The sequence below is a fragment of the Schistocerca serialis genome, chromosome 3, assembly GCF_023864345.2.
Source record: "Schistocerca serialis cubense isolate TAMUIC-IGC-003099 chromosome 3, iqSchSeri2.2, whole genome shotgun sequence".
NCBI classification, from domain to species: Eukaryota; Metazoa; Arthropoda; class Insecta; order Orthoptera; family Acrididae; genus Schistocerca; species Schistocerca serialis.
Genome location: NC_064640.1, coordinates 210,780,512 through 210,800,054, shown reverse-complemented (window position 1 = coordinate 210,800,054; position 19,543 = coordinate 210,780,512). Strand labels below are relative to the sequence as shown.

General features: G+C 40.7%; 1 protein-coding gene across 1 annotated transcript in view; it reads right to left on the bottom strand.

Annotated features, from left to right (window-relative positions):
• The window catches only part of LOC126469929 (collagen alpha-1(XI) chain-like), a 546,479-nt gene that overhangs the window by 127,014 nt on the left and 399,922 nt on the right, over nt 1-19,543 (bottom strand). The window lies entirely within an intron of this gene.

The following is a 19,543-nucleotide window of genomic DNA, read 5'->3' as shown; positions in this document are numbered from 1 at the left end:
AACCAGAAAATTTTGGTCTTAGGCACCATATTCTTGTGAAACATGTACACTTAAGAAAATGGACATCAACAACAATTCTGCACAAATGCAGTTTTTAAACATACAAAACAAATATGATAGGTGAGATAATTCATGAAAGGTGAACAGTTTTAGCTAGATGGAGTTCGCTTTTAGTCTTTACTGAACAAGCAGTACAAAATTAAGAAAGTTGCAGGCTCTTATTAGTTGTAGTCTTATACTAATTAAGTTATGTTGTTCATCTGACATGCCTTCTTTACGCTAAGTCTCTGCTTAGTAAATGTGTATTAGGATATCAGTAATTTACAATCCACTTTGAGGAGCAGACTTGGGAAGATCAATGGATGTATCAGTGTAACAGAACACTAATTAATACTACATTGTTGTCTAGTGACAATCACACATATAATGCCAGAAAAGAAATAGCTCACCCGCAAAAACAACACTGATTTTGATCTGATGATGGCATATGACACCTCGGGTATAGTAGATGCACTGTTAATGATTTCAGTGTCATGTGGCAACAGGTAGCATTGTGGCATAGCTACCAGAATGCCATCTGTGTCAACCCTTTAATAGAGAATGTCCACAGCCAGAAGGCTCAGTGTGGTGCCAACGTGTGAAGCAAGCAGGCAACCATGCCACTACAGCCAACTGAGTGAGTCTGAAAGTGGGCATATTGTGGCCTTCTGAGTGGCAGGATGGTCTTTTTGCAGACTTGCTACAAAAGTTGGACATGTTGTGTCAATTGTGCATCAGTGGTCATGTGAACATTCTTACACCCATAGAAGAGCCTCTGGACATACATGCAGCACAGATGCCCCCCATAATCATCATACAGTAAGAGCAGCTGTGGCAGATTGTACAGCTACCACACCACAGACAAGAGGGCTTGTGAGCCCAGACATGTCTACATGAACTGTTAAAAACTGTTTATTAGAAGTGGGACTATGAGTACACATCTCTACTCCATCTTTCACTCTCACTAGAACATCAATGTGTACAGCTCAACTGGTGCCATCATAGTATCACTTGGGAGACAGAAGGGAGTGCTGTGGTCTTCAGTGATGAAATCAGATTCTGCCTTCATGCAAGTGAAGGTCATTTGCACATGCGATGTAGACATGGTGAGTGCTGTCTCATAGAGTGCATTCATCCAAGATACATGAGCCCCATCCCAGGCCATACGCTCTGGGGTGCAACAAGCTACCCTCTTGTTCACCTTTGGCATTTCTGGAGGGGGCACTAACGTGCACTTGGTATATGCAGAATGTTGTTTGACCCATTCTTTTGCAGTTCTTGGAGCAGGAAGGTGATATGTTGTTCCAACAGGATAATGCTCATCCACACACTGCCATGAAACTCAACATGCTCTGCAAGACGTGCAGCAACTTCCCTGGCCAGCATGATCTCGAGACTTGTCTCCAATTGCACACTTGTGGGTTATGATGGGACAAGAAGGGACTCATGCAACTCGTCAACCAACAACTCTTATAGAACTGCTTGAACAGGTCAGGCAAGCATGGCATAATGAATCTCAGGACAGTATTTGCCATCTATATGATTGACTGGATCCCTGAATGGAGCACCTCATTGGCACCCGTGGATGCTACACCACATGCTGATATGGGTATTTCAGCATGGGTTAATAATACCTAGTACCTGAGAGCCACCTGTGTTATTGATCTGCAAATGCAATAATTTCATTTTAATTGAATCTACTATGGGTCTGGGGGACATAGAAAAGCACAGAAAAACCATTTGGCTTCAAAATGTTACTTATCCTGTTTAAGATTTTTCTTATAAAAGGTAATCTGCACTATTTCTTTTCCACTTTGGCTGTGTTGTTAACTGGGACCTAGCTTGTTTATTCATCTTTTCACTTAGAATTTTGTCAATGATGTTGTGGTCAGATTCATTATTATGACTATTGTTTTCATTGTATTATATTCTTGGTCAAAATCTTCTTGGGACATGGAGATAGAAAGAAGGTAGTGGCTCATGTGGTGGAATGCTACATGTTTATAGGCTGTAGGATGTTGGGAGGAAGCTGAGATAAATGTCAGTGAAGGAGCCTTTTTGATAAATTTTAAATATATGGTTGCTGCCTGCTGTCTTTAGGCTGTAAAAAAGAGCAGGTGATGCCCGTATATAAGAAGGGTAGAAGGACGGATCCTCAAAATTGCAGACCAATATCCTTAACATCAGTTTGTTGCAGGATTCTTGAACATATTCTCAGTTCGAATATAATGAATTTCCTTGAGACAGAGAAGTTGCTGTCCATGCATCAGCACGGATTTAGAAAGCATCACTCCTGTGAAACGCAACTCGCCCTTTTTTCACATGATATCTTGCGAACCATGGATGAAGGGTATCAGACAGATGCCATATTCTTTGACTTCCAGAAAACGTTTGACTCGGTGCCCCACTACAGACTCCTAACTAAGGTATGAGCATATGGGATTGGTTCCCAAATATGTGAGTGGCTTGAAGACTTCTTAAGTAATAGAACCCAGTACGTTGTCCTTGGTGAGAGTTCATCGGAGGTGAGGGTATCATATGGAGTGCCCCAGGGAAGTGTGGTAGGTCCGCTGTTGTTTTCTATCTACATAAATGATCTTTGGGATAGGGTGGATAGCAATGTGCGGCTGTCTGCTGATGATGCTGTGGTGTATGGGAAGGTGTTGTTGTTGAGTGACTGTATGAGAATGCAAGATGACTTGGACAGGATTTGTGATTGGTGTAAAGAATGGCAGCTAACTCTAAATATTGATAAATGTAAATTAATGCAGATGAATAGGAAAAAGAATCCCGTAATGTTTGAATACTCCATTAGTAGTGTAGCGCTTGACACAGTCATGTCAATTAAATATTTGGGCTTAACATTGCAGAGTGATATGAAGTGGGACAAGCATGCAATGGCAGTTGTGGGGAAGGCGGATAGTCATCTTCGGTTCATTGGTAGAATTTTGGGAAGATGTGGTTCATCTGTAAAGGAGACCACTTATACAACACTAATACACCCTATTCTTGAGTACTGATTGAGCATTTGGGATCCCTATCAGGTCGGATTGAGGAAGGACATAGAAGCAATTCAGGGGCAGGCTGCTAGATTTGTTACTGGTAGGTTTGATCATCACACGAGTGTTACGGAAATGCTTCAGGAACTCGGGTGGGAGTTTCTAGAGGAGAGGAGGCATTCTTTTCATGAATCGCTACTGAGGAAATTTAGAGAACCAGCATTTGAGGTTGACTGCAGTACAATTTTACTGCTGTCAACTTACATTTCGCGGAAAGACCACAAAGATAAGAGAAGAGAGATTAGGGCTCGTAAAGAGGTATATAGGCAGTCATTTTTCCCTCGTTCTGTTTGGGAGTGGAACAGGGAGAGAAGATGCTAGTTGTGGTACGAGGTACCCTCCGCCACTCACCGTATGGTGGATTGTGGAGTATGTTTGTAGATGTAATGTCCAGGAAAGACAGAAGACAGCAACCATGAATTTAAAATTTATCAGAAAGGCTCCATCACTGACACATTCATCCCAGCTTCCCCCCAACATGCTACAGCCTATAAACATGGAGCATTCCACCACGTGAGGCACTGCCTCCTTTTTATCCCCATGTCCCAAGACTTTGACCAGGAATGTAATACAATAAATACAATAGTCACAAATAATGAATCTGACCCCAACATCATTGACAAAATTCTAAGTGAAAAGATGAAGAAGTAAGCCAGGTCTCTGCTGTCTTCAGTTAATAACACAGCCAAACTGGAAAAGAAATGGTGCAGATTATCTTTTGTATGGAAAACGTCAAACAGAATAAGTAACATTTTGAAGCAAAGGGTTTCTCTGTGCTTTTCTATGTCCCTCAGAGAATAAGTAGTTGCTTGTTCAATGCAAAAGATAGACAACCAGCCATCACAAGAAAGTGGGGTTTATAAGATCATATGCTGGGAGTGTCAATCGTGCTACGTTGGACACACTGGGAGGTCAATCTGCAGCAGGCTTAAGGAACATCATAGAAGCTGGAGACTGAAGAAACCTGATTCAGCTTTTACAGAACATTGCCTTAACAAAAACAAAAAATACGTAATAGATGTAGAAGCCTCACACATAGAGGAATAGGGGGCAAAACTCAGTCAGTCAGAAATTCTAGAAACTAAAAAACAGATGTGTATATTCCCACATCCATTATTAAATGAGAAAACCCCATTCAATTATTCACCTCTTTTAGATAATATCACAACTCCTACATAGAAGTAAAACTTTGGACCTCAGTCAATGAGTAGATAAAAAGCTCTAGGCTGATGCATAACATTATTCCTAGGTATGTTTAGTCACTTTAGTGTAATATGTAATTTATAACAAAAAAAAAAAAAAAAAAAAAAAAAAAAAAATGACCACTGAAGTAATTTTACACTAAGCCAAGGACTTCTACGTTAAGAAGTTGAGATGTTTACCTTTGCCTTATCATCTTGTTAATCTTTGATTTTTCATATATTTATTAAGATGGTATCTGTTCTTTTGGACATGTCCAAAAGAACAGATACCATCCGTGACCAAGCAGCTCGTTTGAATGAAATTACAATGAAATCAAACCCTTAGCTGCTTACAGGCATTGACATACGAGTATAATGGGCAGGGGCACTACGAGTGTAGTGCGGGACAATACATTGAGAATGTGGGTTTCGCAGGAGGTGTGCCAGAGATAAATCCCTGCAGTCGCGCTATCCTCTGTGTCCTCGGTGGCTCAGATGGATAGAGCATCTGCCATGTAAGCAGGAGATCCCAGGTCCGAGTCCCGGTCAGGGCACACATTTTCATCTGTCCCCGTTGACATATGTCAATGCCCATAAGCAGCTAAAGGTGTTGATTTCATTGTAATTTCATTCAAACGAGCTGCTTGGTCCCAGTGGTATCTGTTCCTTCGAACATGTCTGAAAGAACAGATACCATCTTAATAAATATATAGTTAAGGCTAACCGGCCACATGACCATCTTCTTCTTCTGTGCGAATGCACAAACAGTGCCCGAACTCTTATGGGAATCGCCACGAGTAATGAGTATAATGGGCGGGGGCACTACGAGTGTAGTGCGGAACAATACGTTGAGAATGAGGGTTTTGTGGGAGGCGTGCCAGAGATAAATCCGTGCAGTCACGCTATCCTCTGTGTCCTCGGTGGCTCAGATGGATAGAGCATCTGCCATGTAAGCAAGAGATCCCAGGTTCGAGTCCCAGTAGGGGCACACATTTTTCTCTGTCCCCGTTGACATATGTCAATGCCTGTAAGCAGCTAAGGGTGTTGATTTCATTGTAATTTGATTTTTCAACTCTGGAATCAGTAATGTACTTGGAAATTGGCTTATAACCAGAAACATAGGTTGTGCAATAACCATAATAAAATTTGCAAAACAAGGCAAGAAACAATGTCTGTTTAGTAATAATTTCATGTGTTCCATATGCACTGTTGCAGCAATAAATCTTGAGTGAATTGGAAAGCTGTAAAAGAAGTTACTATTTTTTTTCTGGCAATGTATTTAGTGGACAGGCATTCTCAGAGTCAAAATATGAATGTGACAGTTCATTTACAGGATGTTTAAGGACACTGTATAACAAATATTTGTATCAATACTAGTTCAGATTACAAATCATTTTGAAGAATGAGCTATTGTACTCTTATAAACTTGTATTACTTGTTTGAAAGTAAAACTTTAACTGCAATTTGGTGATGATGTAAAAAGAACTGTCATCTCTTTGTGTATGTTGAGTCACTTGCATACTAATTTATCCATCGGGCAAGTGCGTCTGTGTGTATAGAATGCCAACCACAAATAACATTGTCTTGTACCATTCCATTGTTGTTTTACAATTCTGAACCCATACCTACTCCTTCATAAATGCTTCAGCTAACATAGTGATAAGCTGCATTGTCATATGTCCAAGTGGGCAGCAGTAATATAAAATAAACAGTCTGTTGGGTGAGAGAAAAACTTAAGATCTGTGGAAGAAAATGATCCTAATTCCAAGCTAGCAGCACAGTCCCACAATGAAGCAGTTGTCTAAGAGATAATTAGTAATTGAATAAGTGTTTGGCAGGGATTTGATGCGACTTTACTGTTTACTGCTCTGAGGGTGTCATTAAAGTGGGATAACACTTGTAAGAGGCAACAGAATGGAACATGGATCCAAGAAAACCTAATGTAAGATGAACATGTAAGTTTCATCAATAAGAAATTAAGCACCACCTGCTATTGCATGAAAATTCTTGCTGGCTGGATGACACAACGAATGATAAAACATATATATTATGCACAGGTGGAATCACTGTTGACATATGGCATAATTTTTTGGGGCAACTCAGCCAGAAATAGAAGTTGCTTTATTGTTCAAAAAGAGTTATAAGGACCATAGGAGATGTAACTACTAGGAGCTCATGCAGGCCATTGTTTAAGAACCTACAAATTCTTCCAGTACCTTGCTTATACATTTTGGAAGTTACATTTTTCATTGAGAAAGACCAACTGGTGCAAAAAAATGAAACAATTCATAAATAAAATACATGACAGAAAATGGAACTGCATAGTGAACATGCAAAAACAAAACTTAGACACGATGGTTTCCTACTAGCAGGAAAAAAATTTTAGAACAAACTTCCACACCACATTAAACAACAAAAAAATTTATAGAATTTTAAAATGGCTCTAAAAACGTATATTTTAAATAAACTGTATTGTAGTGTTGATGAAAATATAGAATCTCACACAATGTAGAAGCTAGTGAAGCTAGCTGCTTCTTAAAATCTGATCAGTGTTTAGTGCATGTCATATAAATTGTAAATATTTTCTAATCTTTAAATTTCTGTCATTTGTACAAATGCAGAAACTATAAACTATAGTCATGAAGATGCCACAAAAACTCTAAATATTACTCTGCTTAATTAATAAGATTAATTGTTATTAGTTCATGATTCAATGTAAATTTCAAAAATTTCAGTAATCTGTGTGTGTACATTTGCTTACAGTTTTATGTACATGTAAACTTATTTATGTTGTAGTAGATATGAAATTCATAGTCATCACACATGAATTCACAGTGTCTCATCTCATAAAAATTGACTTGTCTGATATCAATTTGTAACTATGTACAAAAATGATGAAACAGACCAATAAAACAATCAATAAATCAAAATGAAAGTTTATTATATTACTGTGTAATTAAATACTGATTTAGTTCATATTTTATAGGTTTATTTTATCATTGTTTAATTAAACTGTGATTTTGCTCATACATGTTTACCTTGGTAACTTAAAGACAGCTATTTTTTACATGTGTAAAAAGTATGCCGTGCACCAACTTGTCTTACGAAAATCAGTGCACCTGCTTGGGTGTAAGGAAATAGAATGATATAGAGCTACACAAACTTTTCAGTCCCAACTTTTGTGTGTACCCAGGTTATGGCATGGTAGGATTTGATGATTTAATTTTACAAAGTAGTGAATTTTAGGAAGATAAGAGAATTTTTTATTATTATATTAAAATAACATGCCAGCTGATATATTTATTGGTTAGACTAACTGTGGCTGCAGTGGAAGATCTGAAAATAATTTCATAAATAAATAGAACTATTATTTGCCAGAACATCTGTACTGTGATCCTGACATGTAACAAAATTTCTAATGAAACTAGTAGTGATCATGGTGTTCTCCTATATATGAGATATTTTTGTACCAAAGGGAATATGTTTTAGTTGAATAAAAGCTCAATGAATTGTGTTTTTGCATTCCATTCAGTGAAAAAAAAGTGCATTAATGTGCTGTGGTTGATGTGGTGAAATATCATTATATATGGTGCAGAATGTTAAGAGTGGCAATTAGTGTGATAATCTGCAACAAATACATTTAAGAATTTAAGCTTTCTACTAAACATAATTTACTCACAACATACAGTCCAAAAAATTCCAAGTTGGTAACACACTGGTGAAAATCAACATTATGACCATGTGCTTAATAGCATGTTGCTCCACCTTTAGAACCCAACAAAGCAGCAATACTGAGTGACAGGGGTTTGACAAGTCCTTGGTAATTTTCTGGAGGTTTGTTTCATGTCCTGCAGTGGTAGGCACACATACAATGATCGACAATTCCCAGGTAGCATGTAAGTAATACTTTATTGGCACAAGACTTGAAAGCATAGTTCAACATAATGTAGATTCTGATACACACAACTAGAAAGATCCTCCTGATATGAACATGGTGAAGATAAAATCCATTATGACATTGGTCATAATGGTCACTACTAGGCACAGGTTTGCAGCCTAAGGTCCACAGAAGAATACCAATCAAGGAACACAAGTCCAGGGAGGGCCAGTGTCAGACGAGGTGAAAGCTCCGAGGGTGATGGATGGTAGCTCAGTGTGGCTGCTGTAGAGTATCTTCCATGGTGGCTGCTGAAGAGGCGTTTTGGTGTGGTGTAGATCCAGAGTCACTGGCTGTGACTAGAGTGAGCTTGGTGAGAGTTCTGATGGATGGGTCTCTGGGTCCAACCATTATAAAGCACAGATAGTGAGTGTGAGCTGCCTACTAGCAATTGAGCAGTGACTTAGATAGGCAGCAGGTGGAAAGATACCCACACAGTGCTGGGTGAGCATACCTGTAGATGTAACATAGTGCCATAATTGCACTGTCACTATTATCAATGTGCATGCTGCTGGCCGCAAGGCTGGCACTTCTGGTGGTACCTGTTAGAGGTGAGCTCACCAACAGACATGCTTATGTTTATTGGCTACAATGTTTCCAAAACATGTGGTTTATTTATATTGCTCAGCATGTGTACTGTCTCCAGAGTAGAAGAAACTGTGCCACTGGAGCCTGCTACCTGCTAGTTGTGGGTACTGTGCCAGGTGCCAAATAGTCAATGAATGGCTGGATATAATAGTATGTGGCACAAGACGTCTACACACAGGTCATATGATTTTCCTAAATTATGGGCAAGTGGTTCATTGGTGTGGTGCTTGTGACCAATAGTGACCCAGATATGTTGCATTGGGCTTCAGTCAGGCAAATTTGGTGGCCAAGTCAACAATGCTAGTTCACTGTCTTTCTCCTCTAACAACAGTAGCTTGATTATGTGATTGTGATATGGACAGTTGTTCTACTGGAATATTCCATCACCATCAGGGAAGGCATCATGCCTGAAGGGATGTAAGTGGACTACAATTATATTAATATAGTCTGCAGCTGTCATAGTGTCTTTGGCCCTATGGAAGCCCATGTGAATGTCCCTCATGGCATAATACTACCCCCACCAGTTTGTATCCATGGCACACTGCTTGTTTTGAGCAGCCACTCACCTGGATGACAGCAGATCTGGTCATGACCACCAATCTGGTGTAAGAAAAAACGTGATTCATTTGACCAATTAACATGTTTCCACTGACCAGAGGTCCAGTTTTGTTGTCTGCTGTAGAACCCCATGCTCAACAATGTGCACTGAGCAGTGCACTCCAAAACACTTCTTCCTACAACAGCACAATACTCTGTCATTATATCTGCCACAGTTTTCTGACTATTCTGCTGTACAGTGTGGGTAGCCCCCAACTTCCATGTTCTGCGATGAGGCATGGATGTCCAACACCTTGTCACCTACTCCTATTTTCACTGCCCTTCAACAACTTTCCATACCCTCTCACAACATTAGTGAGTGAACAGCTGAACAGATTCATTATTTCTGAGATGCTATTTCCCAAATGCTGAGTAAAAACAATCTGTCCTTTTGCCACCATCATCACTAGAATGATTCCCCATTCATCTCTGCTCTGGTTATATACTTTCCCTATTGTGTCACATATCTGCAACACCACCAGGTGACATTCAGTCTTTTGGCTGGCAATGGTTCTAATGTTTTGGCTCATCAGAGTATGTTGTAACTAACTAACAATGTGATGAATTATTTGTTGATGATGCAAAATACGAAGTTATCAAGAATCTCAGCATTGTGTTACATAATCTAGTAACATGTTTCACACTGAATTGTGAAATTTTACATTTCTCAACATTCAAAGCAAGTTTTCAATCTTTGTACCACTTTTAAATCTTACCAAGATCTGACTGAACATTTGTGGAGATTTTTTCACACAGTAAGTCATTATAGATCATTCTGTACCAAGGTACCCTCAATCTAGTCACAAATTTAATTTAATGTGCAGTACGATCATATTTTCGTTACTAAACATTACTGAGGCACCGAGTCAAATGTTTTTTGCAAGTTTTCAGGATGTCATGTGGACTGGGTTTCAGTTGCACAGTATTTTCTGAATTCATTATGGTTGCTGGGGCATATCAGCCATATGCTGACCACATTATTCTCCTGCACGTTTCACCCTGCAGGTTTGCCTACCCTTGGCTCACAGGCATTTCTATCCTGGAGACTGTTTACAAATATAACAATGGTATCACATATTGTGGATGTGATATTGCTTTTCAAAAATCTGTTGACACACCGATTGTTACAGCCATTATCAGGGGGCAGCAGCTATGATCCCAAGCAGCACATGCATCAGCAAGATGATGGTACTGCTATTGAGGAACCAATTCCCATCTGCTGGTCATGTGGTCTTCAAACTCCCACAGATATCCTTCCACCTGTTGGATATTTAAGGTAGAGACCAACATCCAGCAGGCAGCTTCCCATTGCCCACTCAGTTCTAGGCCAGGAGTCAGCTGCACACTTAAGCCCATCAGTCGGAACCTCACCAAGACCATCCTGGATGCTTGCATCTACACTGATACACTGCATCATGCCATACTCATCTCCACACTGCCTATGTGTTGCGCCATTTATGAAATGTGATGTCACACCACACCACAGTGCAAGCCCAATAGCACTCACTGGACTGACAGGATTGCTATTAAAGCAGCAGACTTTTTTTATGTTACTCTTACATGATCATGGACAGTCTGTCAGCTTTTAGTCAGAATCAGTTTTTGTGAACTTGTGCTGTGAATAAAAGGGTTCTTAACTGCAACCTGGGAAATGTCACTCACTGTAGTGTGCATCACTCACAATAGGCTTCAAGAGTGGCAATGAAGTACAATCATATTTTCTGCTGCACTCTCACCTAAACAGTGACAATGAATGTTAATTTCTTCAGTACTGATTGTTTTGGTTCCAGGACTTCATTCCCTGTGCCCTTGGGCTCAACTGGGCTACCTTCCACTCTACATTGTGTGTCTTTTTTCTTACGTTCCACAGCATTGTGGCTAGTTGGTTTCACAATCTGTTTCTTCTGAGCTTCAAGTGATCATTTCATATTTGTGCTTTACAATTCTTGTTAAGGTACTGGAGCTAGTTGGTTTCACTATATGTTGCTTCTGTGTTGCAAAGTGGTCATGCATATTCAAGCTTTTCAATTCTTGTTAATGCTCTGTGTACAATTTTTACACTTCTGTGGACTGTGTGGACATGGGCTACTGTTTGTTTATGTTCACTTTCAACTTTGTGTTTTTGGAGGTCATTTCATGTGGTGAAACAATATTACAAGAAATGGTTTGTCACTGGCAGGTGGTATTATAGCTCATTTTTCATGGTTGATCCAGTGTCAGACATGGCTACAGTGCCTCTACTGGCTCCAGCACCAGTTAGAGATCTCATTCATCATACAGTCCCCACCCTCCTCCGGCTCTGCTTTATGCTCCCACTAGCATGACTTATCCTCCTGTCAGGGGTGGCTCTGCCTGGTTCCAAGCTGGTTACTAGACTACTTTCTATCCTCAATGCAACTCATCTCATCCACTCCCCACCTCCAGCAACATCCAATGTTGCTCCACACACTGTAGTCATGGTCAGGCCTTCTCCTGAGGTTGGTGTCACCTGGACATCAGTTTGTGACGAGGTGTACATCCATGTGCCACTGCTCTGGGGATAACCTGCCATTATTGTCCTGCCCAATTTTCATGCCTCCTCCTTTCATCCATGTCCTACACTGCCCTGCCAATTTGCACCCTTGTCAAAAAGATGCAGCCATGGCCAACCTTCCATGCTATGTGGCACAGTCCAGGACACATCATCTGTCCCCATGCACACCACTTTGTTCTTGCTGTACCTGACCTCACTCGCTCCCCGCTCTGGCTGTAAGCCTGACACTCCTTCTGTCTTCCTGCGCCTTCATCAGGATGATGCAGCCACAGCCAGACAACTTCACATGGGTGGGCACCATGTCACTGACATCCCTGCTTACATTCCTTCCCACCATGTCCAATGCTGCACCAATGCATGGCTTTGCCATGATGTTGCAGCCATGGTTAGCCCTCTTCACACAGCACTGCAAGTTGGCTGCTGCTTAGCTGCCGCCCTTTCCTGGACACACTCGAAGCTGCTTGTCTTCTGCTCCTCTGCCATCCCCCTTCTTAAGTGAGGAGGGGTTTGGCGTATCAGGCATGCATCAACTACATTATGCTTTCAACAAAACATCTTCACCCTGCAGGTTGCCTACCCTTGGCCCACAGGTATTTCTCCCCCTTGACCATTTACAAATATCATAAGGGCATTGCATATTGTGTACACGATATTGCTTATGAACAGTCTGTTGACACACTGACCACGACAACACCAGCCATGTTCATGAGCAGTATGCTCATCAGCAGGATGGCAGTGGATAAATTTCTGTCCATAGGTCATGTGGTCTTCAAACTCCCATGGATATCCTCCTGCTTGCTGGACATATAAGACAGAGTACAACCTCAAACAGGCAGAATTCCATTGCTTGCTCATTCCCTGGCCAGGAGCCAGCTGTATCTTGCAGCCCATCAGTTGGAACTTCACAGAGACCAGCCCAGATTCTAGCATCTACATTGCCACACTGCATCATACTGCATTCACTTCTGCACCATCTACATGCCATGCCATTTATGTGCCATGACACTGAACCACACCACACTACTGGCCCAACAAGAATCACTGCACTGCAGTACAGACATCACTCCAACAATCACTCTGGATAGGACTCCACAACAGGATTGGTATTTGTTTGTGTTAATCTTATGTGATTAAGGACAATTTTTCAGTCAGCCAGAACCAAACTTTGCTGTGAACCTGTGCTGTAAATAAAAGGGTTCTTAACTGCAACCTGGGAAACATCACTCACTGTAGCATACGTCTCTCACAACATGTTTGAACAGCACACATGGAGGAAGTCACTCTAATTGAGATACATCATTGTGTCTGACCTCAGTATACACTGAGGTGACAAAAGTCATAGGATACCTCCTAATACTGTGTCAGACATCCTTTAAAATAGTGTAGTGCAACAACTCAATATGGCATGGACTCAACAAGTCATTGGAAGGCCCCTGCAGAAATATTGAGCCATGCTGCCTCTATAGCCATCCATAATTGTGAATGTATTCCTGGTGCAGGATTTTGGACGTGAACTGACCTCTTGGTTATGTCCCATAAATGTTTGATGGGATTCATGTTGGATGATTTGGGTAACCAAATTATTCACTCAAACTGTCCAGAATTTTCTTCAAACCAATCATGAACAACTGTGGCCAGGTGACATGGTGCATTGTCATCCATAAAAATTCCATTGTTGCTTGACTACAAATGGTCTCCCAGTAGCTGAACATAATCATTTCCAGTGAATGACTGGATCTGTTGAACCACAGGACCCAGTCCATTCTGTATAAACACAGCCCACACCATTATAGAGGCACCATCAGCTTACACAGTGCCTTGTCAACAACCTCAGTCCATGACTTTGTGGGGTCTGCATCACACTCGAACCCTACCATCAGCTCTTACAAACTGAAATCACGACTCATCTGATCAGGCCATGGCTTTCCTGTTGTCTAGGGTCCAACTGATATGGTCATGAGTCCAGAAGAGGCAATGCAGGCAATGTCATGCTGTTACCAAAGGCACTTGTGTCAGTCATCTGCTGCCATAGTCCATTAAGGCCAAATTTTGCCACACCTCTTAATGAATGTGTTTGTCATACAGCCCACATTGACTTCTGTGATTATTTCACACAGTTTTGTTTCTCTGTTAGCACTGACAACTGTGCAAAAATGCTGCTGCTCTTGGTTGTTAAGTGAAAGTCTTTGGCTATTATGTTGTGTGTGGTGAGAGGTAAAGCCTGATATTTGGTATTCTCAGCACGTTGAATTCCCTAATGATTTTCAAAATTGGAATGTCCCATGCATCTTGCTCCAACTACCATTCCATGTTCAAAGTCTGTTAATACACATCATACAGCCATAATCACATCAGAAACTTTTCCACACGAATCACCTGAGTATAAATAACAGCTCTGCCAATGTGCTGCTGTTTTATACAGTATGTACATGATACTACCACCACATGTATGTGTACATATCGCTATCTCATGACTTTTTTTGTCGCCTCTGTGTATGTTCTATATTTCTACAACAGACTGTTGTTTCAAAGTCTGTACAGTAGTTTTGTGAATGACTATCGTTGCCCTTCTGGTTGACATGTGTCATGTGTGCTTTCTGCCAACCTCTGGGCACTGTTTTTTGTTTGAGGGATCTGATATACATTATGGTTGAAAGAAAAGCTGATTTAGCTGCAAATTTCTCACAGAACCTGCAGGGGTTCAGTTAGGTTGTGTAGCTACTGATTTAAGCTGCTTCACAATGCCACTTACATTAGTATCTATATCCCTCATACCTGTCGTGGTGTGAGAATTAAACTGGAACAACAATCCAGTTTCAAATATTGCAATACAAAGGTGATACAGGAGTTCAGGATTTTTTAATTTTTATTTGCAAGCATCAGTTTCAGTTTTTATGTTGTCTAGTCATGGACAGCACAGTTTTCAGCTTGTGCAGCCTGCGTGTTGCTTGCTGGCCAATACAGTCTATGGCCAGGCCAGCCAGGATGAGGGGCTGAATGCAGCCTGCCATGCCACAGACAGTGAGGTAGGAAGCCAATCCATCAATCTACCAGCTTGCTAATGCACTGTGTTGGTCTCTCTGCTTGTAGTAATCATCATACCCACTTGTTTACTATTCTGTGGTGCACTGTGTATCTGTCAGCAGTGTACTAAACCTTGTACAAAGGAAATCTGACTCTTTGGCATCATGTGCTATGTGATTAATATTGAGAATCAATGGGCTCTTACATCGTGATTATCAGCAATTTCATCCCAAAAGTATGAAGTGCCTTTAATTACATCAATTTATGGTTGATCTGCTGCATTTGGAAATTAATAAGTTGATTAGAAGAATCTGTAACTAGTTGGAGGTAAAACAATGGATGAACTGGCACTATAGTGAAGCATGCAATCTCTTAAATTCAATGAAACTACTGCCAATGTCTCCTGCATAGTTAATTGATATGGCAGGAAAGGAGTATAAATTCAGGGCTTTGCAGATGAAGGCAGAATATAACACAACAAAGGCAAGAGGTTGGCCCAAAGCCAAAACCTGGCAGGCTAGACAAGAGACAAGTCAGTGTGCTGCATCAGTATGGCCAAGTTGGCCCAGTGTGTTACCCTCAGCTACAGGGTCTGGTGCACCACTTGTGCTGCCCCATATGGTATGCAGCACAGGTGAGATGGTGAGACAGGGGCTTGTCAGGCTGAAAATTGCAGTGTGCAAGACTCTAATGTCATACATGAATGTCTGGACATTAACTTTGGTACCACTGACAGCCTTTTCATATAGTTGGGATTTGTTTGGATTTTATGAGATGTCTCTCCATAAGATTCTGTTGCAGTACTTGTTACAGGCTTTATGCATTGCTCTTTTGATAATCAAAGATATTTCATTTAGCACCTCTCTATCTATTCTCCTATGATTCATTTCATGCAGTAGACATTAATTCTTTTATAAGTTTCTTTATAGAGACTGTATACTATGGGGCATACATTTAAATTGTGATTTTACACTTTCAAACAATTCCTTAGATCAAACTGTTCAATGAGTGGAAAAAAGATGGAAATATTGCACCAATTCCATAAATAGCTACATTACAAATAAGGAAAAATGATTATCCAAACCAGATGTTGATGCTTAAATTTGCACACTATGCAAATGTAACTCACAACTATTTTACTGTGAAATACACTGACTCACAAAAAAAGTGAAGCATCCAGAAGAAATGGTTAGATGTCAATGTAACTTCATACACATACATACCATTGGCTAGTATATAAATGATTAGAGATGTAATTCTCAGTGACAGGTAGAACTGTCACCAGAGTGTGTTAGTATTGTTCCTATTTAGTGTTGCTACCATCGCTGGTATGGCATGGCATAAGGAGGTGGGAACAGTGCCAGATGTTGATCACTATGAAGGACTTGGAGATGCCACATACTTGTATGAGACAGCATTATCAGCACCAGACAGAGTTTGAAATGGACCTCACTGTATACCCCCATTAGGCCAGCTGGTCAAATTGTGCAATATCCAGATTTTTAGGGCATCCTGATGTGACACTGGTCTGATATTGGACTGCATGGGAACATAAGGACAGACATACTCACTGTCAAGATACTGGTCAGCCACAGCTGACCATTAAAAGGGAGGATTGCCTTTTTTTTGCACCAATCATACCATAAACTCTTCAAATCTGCACCTGCCATCCACATCAAGTAATGAACTCCCTGCACCATTTTGTCTTATCACACACCATTGGTCAGAGACTGGTAGCTGGACTATGTAATTACCATCCCACACTTAGGCTGTCTTGAATACCACAAGACAAGCAACTGCATTTGGAGTAGTGTCATGACTAGTAGCTGATGAATGCAATCACACTGTGTTCAACAATGAATCATGGTTGTGCACTACCCCATATGACCATACTCGGTGAGGATACCCGTGACCTGGGGAAGTCCCACCTTTCCAATGTTTTGGAGAGGCGCAGTGGTATAATTGCTGGAATCATGTTGTGGGGAGCCACTGAGTATAATGTCAGGTAATGGCTGGTACTGATTGAGGGAACTCTGAATGTGAACCAGTACATCACAGACATCTTGAGTTGTCTTCTGTTACTTCTCATGGGACAGTATCCCAATGCCATTTTTCAACAGGACAATGCTTGTCAACACGGGACATGTGTCTCTATGAACAGTCTGTGTGATGTTGACTTACCCCCATGACCAACAAGATTCCCAGATCCATCCCTGACAGGCCACATGTGTGACCATCTAGGACATAAACTCAATCTCAGTCCCTGTATCAAAGATATCAAGGACCAGTTATGACAGTTGTTGGCCAGCTTCCCCCTGCATAGGCTTCATGACACCCTTCAAAATTGAGTCAGCGTATGCATCCAGGCCAGAGGGGATGCAACATCATACTGATAAGTGAGCTCATAGTACCAAGTTATTTGTAAATTTCATCTGATATTGTAATCACAGAAGTAAAATCACATACCAGTACCCTCTCAACCCATAAAGTTTCATTTCATTTCCTCCTCTCCTTATGGGTGCTTCATTTCTGTTGTCAGTCAGTGTATGCTAGTCCAATACATTGAAAAATCTCCAAAAATTCTAAAAATAAAACCTTTATTTATGCAGATATATATTTAAATTAGGTAGAGTGGTTGTCTGAACAACAATACTACTGTGGAAATTGTATAAAGTACAACTGAAGATTGCAACTAGTATTACAAGATTCATTTTTCATAGCACTCAACATTTGTTAATACACAACATATAACAACAAAATACACAAGTTTTAATACAATCAACATAAAAAGTGTGTTTAAATTTCTTCTATATCACAGTAATCAATATATTTGTCATAATCATAATCAACTCCAAATCCAAAAGCAGTGAAATATGACACTTAGCACTGAAAGAATGTTATTACAGACAACAACATACAGACAGAACTGAACTCCTGGATAGAGAGTGCTCTCTTTAGAACAAACACAGAATATTCCACAACATGCAAGTTTCAAAAGCATGCAGAAATGATAAACACTAAGTAAAAAAATATTTGCTGGTGGTTGAGTTGGAATGGTAACCCACAGCATTCAAGCCAGTGATGCTAAGTACTACAACAGATGGTATGCAGCACAGCTTGGGCTCTGCTCTCCCTCTCCTGGAGAAACAGATCTGCATTTAAGAAGTTCTCATTCAAGCAGACTACAGCACCCTGGATATAGATCTTGTCAATGATCTTCTGTATGGCAGCACTGTTGGATCTTTCTGTTCTGGTCATGTAGTCACAACCTCCTCACTATGATGAGCATTGAAAGTAGTTTTGCTATGATTTTGCAAGGTTTTGTGGTTCTGCAGTCAGTCTCCTTGAATAAGAAGCCCTCTTTATTAATCTGTGCTTCAGCACTGCAGTAGGGCTTCATATACAGGTCATGGACAATGTCTCTGCAAGTTTATTATGTTGATGTATGTGGTAGTAAGTGCAGACTGTAATCCATTGATTTCTGTTCACTGAATCTGACTTCTTCGCACTGGCCGGGGTGGCTGAGCGGTTCTAGGCGCTATGGTCACAGGTTAGAATCCTGCCTCGGGCAGGGTGTGATGTCCTTAGGTTAGTTAGGTTTAAGTAGTTCTAAGTTCTGGGGGACTGATGACCACAGCAGTTGAGTCCCATAGTGCTCAGAGCCATTTTTTGACTTCTTCCCCAAGAGGTCAATTGTAATTCGATGGAATGGCATTGTTGCAAGCAGAATGCCACAGAGGTAATTGTGGCACATGCTTCCATCCCTTAAATTTCTTACATTGACTCACACTGTGTCTAATGGATTAGTAGAGGACTGGACAGTGACACCTGTTCTGATTCTATCCAGAGTCATCATTACTCCCAAGAGGCCCCATGTTGGAGAAATGTGTAAATACTTTATAATAGCTGCTGTAGATGAGCTGGGACGATGAGCAACCATTTCCATCCCATTGGATCATAGCTCCACTGTACAACGTTCCATTTATTAATTGGAATGCTCCTTTGATCAGGTCGTCATCCTTCAATTCTTCTATGTTTTTCAGCAATTCTGGATCTTCCTTCTGTTCAGCAGCAGCATCATTTAATGCAGTGATGACTGAGATTTTGTCCACACTGCTGTGTTCCAACAAAGGATTACATGAAAGGCAGTTGGCATCCTTGTGTTCACATCTGTTTTTCTATGCCTCCCAACATCATACTCCTGAAGCCTCAGTGTCTATATCATTAGTCAACATGAAGCATCCTCCAGGCTAGTCAGCCAGAATTGACAACGGCAGCCCACCACAGTGGTGAATGGTTTGCCAAATAAATACAACTGGAACTTCATGATGGCCCAAACAACTACAATGCATTCTTTCTGGGATGTAGGATAGTTCCTCCTGGACCTGGAGAATACACTGGAAGAATAAGCTATCTCCTTTTCAGCACCATCCTGAATTTGCACTAGAGCTCCACATATCCTATAACCACTAAGATTGGTGCAAACTTATGTCTCAGCATTCCCCTCATACAATACAAGCACCAGAGAAAACATTAGCACCTCCTTAACAACAAAGAAATTTTTTCTTGCCCCTCAGTCCAGGAA